The 8,425-nt window shown below is 38.1% G+C and overlaps 1 pseudogene across 1 annotated transcript; it reads left to right on the forward strand.

The window, feature by feature from the left end:
• Positions 1-2,595: 2,595 nt before the first annotated feature.
• On the forward strand, positions 2,596-2,860 carry LOC308532854 (cytochrome c oxidase subunit 6B1-like; annotated as a pseudogene). The gene has a single exon. The product of its transcript is annotated as a cytochrome c oxidase subunit 6B1-like (transcript).
• Positions 2,861-8,425: the final 5,565 nt, after the last annotated feature.

An 8,425-nucleotide genomic window follows, 5' to 3' on the forward strand; every position in this document is an offset into this window, starting at 1 on the left:
GGGAGAGGGAGAAAGAGATAGAAATATCAATGATGAGAGAGAATCATTGATTGGTTGCCTCCTGTACACCCCCCTCTCTACTGGGGATGGAACCTGCAAGTTGGGCATGTGCCTTGACCGGGAATCAAACCATGACCTCCTGGTTCATAGGTTGATGCTCAACCACTGAGCCATGCCAGCTGGGAAAAACATATTTTTTTTAAAAACAGTCAGTAGGGCCCAGCCGGCATGGCTCAGTGGTTGAGGATCGACCTATGAACCAGGATGTCACAGGTTCAATTCCCGGAAAGGGCACATGCCCAGGTTGCGGGCTCAATCCCCAGGTGGGGGCGTGCAGGAGGCAGCTGATCCATGGTTCTCTCTTATCATGGATGTTTCTATCTCTCCCTCTCTCCTCCTCTCTGAAATCAATAAAAAATATTTTTAAAAAACCAACAAAACAAAAACCTGGCCTACAGACTGTAGTTTGCAGACTCATGGTCTAGAATAATGCTGTCTACTAGAAATACAATGAGAGCCACATATGTGACTTACCATTTTCTAGTAACCTCTTGTAACTATTAAAAAGAAACAGGTAAAATTAATTTCAATAATATATTTTATTTAACCCAGTATATTCAAAATATTATAATTTCAATATATAATCAATATTAAAATTACTAATGAGATATTTTACACTCTTTTTTTTTACAGTCTTTAAAATCTAGAGTGTATTTTACACTTATAGCATATCTCAATGCATTCCAGCCATATTCCAGGAACTCAATAGTTATATATGGCTGGAGGCTACCATGTTGGACAGTGCAGGTCTAGAACACTATTTTCAAACTTCAGCTTGCATCAGAATCACTTGGAGGGCTGTTAAAATACAGATTATTGGGCCCCACCCCCAGAATTTCTCATTTAGTAGGTTTGGGCAAGGTCCCAAAACTTGCATTTCTAAAAAGTTCCTAGGTGGTTTTGATGCTGTTGGTCTGGGGACCATGCTCTGAGAACCACTTATCTATAAGATGGGGTAGAAAGAAAAGCAGAGAAGCAATTAGGAGCCAGGGATGCATAAAAACAAGAGGTAAAAAATGAATACTGGACAATTAGATACCATTATACACCTAATAGAATAGCCAAAATTAAAAACACTGATGACACTAAATGCTGAATGTGAAGCAACAGGGATTCTCATTCACTGCTGGTGGGAATGCAAAATAATATAGGCACTTTGGAAGACAGGTTGGCAGTTTCCTATAAAACTAAACATAGTTTTATCATACAATTCAGCACTCCTTGGTATTTACCCAAATGAGTACAAAAAGCTGCATATGGGCATTCATAGCAGCTTTATTCATAATTGCCAAAAGTTAGGAGCAACCAAGATGTCCTTCAGTAGGTGAATTGATAAATAAATTGTGGTACAGCCAGACATGTAAGATTATTCAATCCTAAAAATAAGTGAGCTATCAAACCATGAAAAGACATGGAGGGACCTTAAGTGCATATTACTAAGTGAAAGATGCCAATATGAAAAGGTAAAATATGCAGATAGTAAAAAGACCAGTGGTTACCAGGGGTTAGGAGGTGAGGGAGGAATGAATTGGTGGAACACAGGGGATTTCTTAGGGCAGTGAAATTATACTGTATGATATTATAGTGGTTGATACATGTCATTATATATTTGTCAAAACCCATAGAATGTGCACCACCAAGAGTGAACCCTCATGTAAACTATAGACTTTGGGTGATAATGATGTCTGAATGCAGCAGGTTCATTGATTGTAACAAATATACCATCTGGTGCAAGATGCTGACATTGGGGTAGGTAGGCTGTACATATATGAATAAGAGGAACCCTGCATTTTACATTTAATTTTGTTGGGAACATAAAACTGCTCTAAAAAATAGTTTATTAAAGAGAAAGAGACACGCTGAAACCAGTTTGGCTCAGTGGATGGAGCGTCGGCCTGCGGACTGAAGGGTCCTGGGTTCGATTCCGGTCAAGGGCATGTACCTGGGTTGCGGGCACATCTCCAGTGGGAGATGTGCAGGAGGCAGCTGATCAATGATTCTCTCTCATCGATGTTTCTGACTCTCTATCTCTCTCCCTTCCTCTCTGTAAAAAATCAATAAAATATATATTAAAAAAGAGAGAGAGAGAGAGAAAGAGACAGAGAACAGAGAACCAGATTATTAAGTCAGAAAAACATTAGGACTCCAGTGGTAAAAGACCTTGAAACAGAGGTTGGGCCTTACAACTGGGGAAACCTCCCTACTCTGCCTCCAAAGCAGGAATCAAAGAAGTAGCTTCTCCAGATTTCAATTTTGTAGGTGTCCTGAGAAAGGACAGGGCTGGAGAAACCTGCCTAATTAGGGGCCAGCTCAGAATGTGAGCCATTTTTAGAAGCATTTACAATGAAACAACTATTTCCTAGCTCTGACAAACTCCAATAAAGATACTCAAGCCTCTTCTTATTTAACACAGTGATTTACAAAACAAACCAACTTCCAGAATGAACCTGTAAGTAGGTCCTGTCACAGTACCTTAGACTGCTAAAATAGAAAGTGAGACAGGCAGCTTCAGGGGTGTCTTTAGGAGTCAGCAATATGGCAGAAGGCATCAAGACCAAAATCAAGAACTACCAGACTGCCCCTTTTGACAGCCTCTTCCCCAACCAGAACCAGACCAGGAACTATTGGCAGAACTACCTGGACTTCCATCACTATGAGAAGGCAACGACTGCTAAATGGGGTGATGTCTCCATGTGCAAATGGTAACAGCATGTGTACAAATAAGTCCCTTTGCCCCATATCCTGGATGTCAGCCTGGGATGACCATTGGGCAGAAGGCATGTTTCCTGGGAAGATCTGAACTGGCTGCATTCCACTTGTTTTCTGTCCTCCATCCTTCTCCCATGTAGGTAAAGGGGGACCTGGGTATATCCCACACTAGGGTCCTGAATCATAGTTTAACTAATAATAAATACTTGTTGGGCCCTAGCCGGTTTTGCTCAGTGGCAAGAGCATTGGCTTGGGAACTGAAGGTCCCGGGTTCAATTCCAGCAAAGGGCGCATGCCCAGGTTGCAGGCTCGATCCCCAGTAGGAAGCATGCAAGAGGTAGCCCATCAATGATTCTCTCACCATTGATGTTTCTATCTCTCTCTCCCTCTCCTATCCACTCTGAAATCAATAAAGAAATATAATAAATTAATAAATAAATACTTGTTGAAAAAGTGTAAAAAAATGTGAGACTTAAAATAATATAGAAATTGGGGCTGCTCAAAAACTGCAATTATTAGGTGGGATATGCATTTTCAGGGAGATTCTATAAATCCAGAATCTATTTTGCACTGTAAGAGTATATAATCATCCAATTTGGAAACCATATCTTTCATGTATGTCCTTTGATTACCCTTTGGTAGAAAGCTTGCTTGCTGTGGTATATTGCAATGTGCAAAGCTTTAATGGACCTTTAAAAATAGGTCTCCTCGTAAGTCCTTGAACTTTGTGACCTAAATTAAAATTCTGGATCATAATTTTTATTTTTATTTTTATTTTTTTAAAAATATATTTTATTGAGTTTTTACAGAGAGGAAAGGAGAGAGATAGAGAGTTAGAAACATCGATGAGAGAGAAACATCGATCAGCTGCCTCCTGCATACCCCCCACTGGGGATGTGCCCGCAACCAAGGTACATGCCCTTGACCGGAATCGAACCTAGGACCTTTCAGTCCGCAGGCCGACGCTCTATCCACTGAGCCAAACCGGTTTCAGCTTTAATTTTTAAATTGGTAAAATATTCATAGTAGTTGACTAAAATTATTAAGCACTTTAATCTCTATACAGGTATATCTTTATTAACTTTTTAAATCTTTTAAAGAAGCTGTTTTCTGGTCCACTGATATCAGAAGACCCAAATATAGTTTGGGGATCTCTCAAATTCAGGATAAAGTTAAAGGCCTAAAGAAAATTTGTAGACATTTTTCTATGGTGTCTTTTTCTTTTCTTTCTTTTTTCTTTTTTTATTATTAGTTAAGGTATTACAAATGTGTCCTCATCCCCCCCATTAACCCCTAACCTCCCCCTCCCCCCTGTGGTGTCTTTTTCTGGTGGCACTACTATGAACCTTTTCTAACATCTGGTTCCAATCAAACACTGAGAACTAGAAACTCAGTTTTGGAGGGCAATGAAACAGAGATTTCAGAACTTGTAATTTACAAAGAAAACCCTAGTTCAAGGTCTAATTCTTTGTTTAAATATCAAATACAATCTCATAAAAATCAATTCAAGAAATGCTATATTTAGAAAAATATCGCCCAACCGGCGTGGCTCAATGGTTGAGCATCGATCTATGAACCAAGAAAGAGGTCATAGTTTGATTCCTGGTCAGGGCACATGGGTGTAGGCTCCATCTCCAGTAGGGGGTGTGAAGGAGGTAGCCTATCAGTGATTCTCTCTCATTGATGTCTCTCTCTCTCTCTCTCTCTCTCTCTCTCCCCCCCCTCCCCCTTCCTCTCTGAAATCAATAAAAATATATTTTTAAAAGAAAAATATCAAAATATAAAGAGATAAGAAAGAACATTAATTCTGGCCTTTGAAGAGAGATGATTTTGTCATAGGAAAAACACAATAATATTATCTCTGATAAATATTAATCAGCTTAAGTATCTTCCCCCACTCCAAGCAGAAACACTTACTCAGCTAAGGTAAATGCATAAATCTTTCAGGATCTCATCTCAAACTATGTAGAAACCTACAAGTTTCCTGGAACACAGATTGAGACAGTAATCTGGAACCCCATCCAACCAGAAGGGAAAAAAGTAGAAACAAGCTTACTTCCTACAAAGGAAGAAACTATAAAAATAATGCAAGAGGACCAGAAAAACACTAATTTGAGTATCTAAAAAGGGAGAAGTAGTTGCAAATAACTCTAAAAGGAGTATTTTGTAAATCTCCCAACAAACTATTGGAGGTTGAGAAACCATGTCTGGCAACCCAGTTAATGTCATAAAGAATAATTAAAGGAATTTAGTCCCTTGAGTCAGAGAAGTCTGAGAAGAACTGTAAGTTTGAATCACAGCAGGTTTGCAGCCCATTTAAGTCATTGGACCACTAGTCCTTTAGGAAACAGGAAAAAACTTTTTTAAAATACAGATGTGAACATGTATAATAATCCTGCAGAGATTTAGTTGGATACTGCCTTGGAATGATATGATTGCTTTCTATGGAGGATTAATTCAGTTCTTTCTTTGGCACTGAGATTATGCCCACAATATACTTTAACCTTTCAAAAATAAGTGCTTTATTTAAATTCAAAGTTTTACTTGGGAGAATAATTAAATTATATTTATTTTATCACTCAAAACTGTAAAAATATAAAAAGGATTCATTAATGTAACTGAAGAAGTACCACACTGTACATTGTCTTCCAGAGTTGCAAAAGGAGGAGGAGGAGGAGGAGGGGGAGGGGAAGAAGGCAACCTTTAAATATATTTTGGAGGTGAAAGTCTGCCTTCTGCACTAAGTTTTCAGGATGAGATAGGTTTAAATTGTTCCCAGTTCTATCAAAGAATGTTCTTAAATACATATATATTTTTTAAAAATCCAATCATAAATTCAGATTCATTTAATTATCCCCAAAATAGCAAGAAAAAAATGGGTTTGTTACTAGAGGACACCATCATTCTGAGTTGAGTCAAGGTTACTGAAATGTGATCTACCTTATCTATAATAATAAAAGCATAATATGCTAATTAGACCAGACAGCCAAACTACCTTCCAGACGAAGCCGGGGCTGCAAGGAACGAGCCCCTTAAACAAATTTCATGCATCGGGCCTCTAGTTATATATAAAAATCTTTCATAATTGTTCCTATATAGGGACATTCAAGAAATGGAGAAAGAACTTTAAATTCTGATGGCGGCAAGGAAGATATAAAACAGTTATTTGAGGGGGTTTTTTTTTGTGTGTGTATGTGTGTTTTGTTGTTGTTAATCCTCACCCGAGGATATTTTTTCCATAGATTTTTAGAAAAAGTGAAAGGGAGGGAAGGAGGGAGGGAGAGAGGGAGGGAGGGAGGGAGGAAGGAAGAGGGAGAGAGAGAGATCTATGTGAGAGAGACACATTGATTGGTTGCCACACACACACACCTTGACCTGCAACCCAGGTACATACCCTTGACTAAGAATTGAACCAGAGACCCTTTGGTGTGTGGGCTGACGCTCTCATCACTGAGCATTACTGGTCAGGGCTATTTGAGTATTTCTAATGCCTTCTCACTTTAATCTGAGATTTGTCTATATCTTTGGGTAAGATTGTGAAACCAATTCCAATCACTTCTCAAAATACATGTTCAACAATAGAGAACTTCCAAAAAAAAATATATAAGAACTGAAAGGAAAAGCTAACTATATACTAAATACTTGCTCCATAACAAAAATATTCCCTTTACTAATGTAGTCACATGAGTTCAATATTTTGTTAAATTGTCCTATAATCTTCATTTCCAAAACAAACCATACCAACACTAAACAAGACAGTATAAATGAACAAGGACTTGAATAGTTCTCCAAGATGATATACAAATGGCCAATAAGCACATAAAAAGATGCTCAACATCATTAGCTATAGGGAAATGCAAATCAAAATCACAGAGATACTGCATCACACCCTCTTGAATGGCTTTTTTATTTAGCATGTTAGGTTGGGTTTTTATTTATTTATTTCAGACAGAGGAAGGGAGAGGAAGAGATAGATAGAAACATCATTATATCAATTAGCTGCTTCCTGCACATCCCCTACTGAGGAGCAAGCCAAAAACTTGGGCATGTGCCCTGACAGGGAATCAAATGGGCAACCTCCCACTGAGGTACATGGGATGATGCTCAACCAACAGCCACACCGGCCAGGCTGACTTTTTTTTTTTTAATGAAAGTAAGTGTTGGTGAGGATATGGAGAAATTGGAACACTGGAGCATTGCTGATGGTAATGTAAAATTATTCAGATGCTGTTAAAAAACAATTAGGCACTCCTCAAAATGTTAAACAGAATTACCATATGACCCAGCAATTCCACTCTTAGCTATATGTCCAAAATAATTGAAAAAAAAAGAGAAAATCAAACAAATATTTGAACACTAATGTTTATAGCATCATTAATCACAATAGTGAAAACAATCCAAATGTCCATCAACTGATGAAGAATAAACAAAATATGTTATACACAGATAGTGGAATATTATTCAACCATAAAAAGGAATGAAGTTCTGACACATGCATGAGCCTTGATATTATGCAAATGAAATAAGACAGTCACAAAAGGACAAATATTGTTTGATTCCACTTATATGAGGTACATAGAATAGGCAAGTTCATAGTGACTAGAGGTTACCAGGGGTTAGGGATAGAGGAATTGGGGAATTATTGTTTATTGGCTACATAGTTCCTGCTTGGGATAATAAAAAAAATTTATGGATGCCCAGTCAGTATGGCTCCATGATTGAGCATTGACCCATGAACCAGGAGATCATAGTTAGATTCTGAGTCAGGACACATGCCAGGGTTTCCTGCTCCATCCCCAGTAAGGGGGCATGCAGGAGGTAGCTGATCAATGACTCTTTCTCATCATTGATGTTTCTATCTCTTTCACCCTCTTCCTTCCTCTCTCTGAAATAAAGAAAAATATATTTTTAAATTTTTATGGAAATAGTGGTAATAGTTGCACAACATTGTGAATGTACTAAGTGCCAATGAATTGTATACTTGAAAAGGGTTACAATGGTAAATCATATGTATATCTTATTACAGTAAAAATACATTAAAAGATTCATAGTTTTTCAAACTTTTGTGGGTACTATGAGAGAGAGAGAGAGAGAGGGAGAGAGAGAGAGAGAGAGAGAGAGAGAGAGAGAGAGAGAGAGGCAGAGAGAACAGTAATTTCTCAATGCAAGGAGGGGAAATGAGTTTCACATTAGTAATTTTAAGGGTGAGGTAGGAAAAGCCAGGTCACCTGGTCCACTTTCTAAAATCAAAACTGAGTAGAGATCCAAACTATCAGGTCAATATGAGCCAATGAAACTTGCCCCCTTTTCTATATTTATTTTGTGCCTGAGTTAAAAGAACATCTTCCACTTAACTGCTTCTCAAGTTTTTTGGTTTTTTGGTTGTTTTTTCTTAATTTATTTCTTATTTATTGATTTTTTTAAGAGAGAGAGAGAAACAGAGAGAGACTGATTTGTTATTCCACTCTTTTATGCATTAATTGATTGGTTCTTTTTAAATTTTGTTATTTTTATTGATTTCAGAGAGGAAGGGAGAGCGAGAGATAGAAACATCAATGATGGGAATCATTGATCAGCGGCCTCCTGCACGCCCTCTACTGGAGATCCAGCACGCAACCCGGCATGTGCCCTTGACCGGAATCGAACCTGGGACCCT

The sequence above is a fragment of the Myotis nattereri genome (genome assembly GCF_964212035.1).
Source record: "Myotis nattereri genome assembly, chromosome: 16".
NCBI lineage: Eukaryota > Metazoa > Chordata > Mammalia > Chiroptera > Vespertilionidae > Myotis > Myotis nattereri.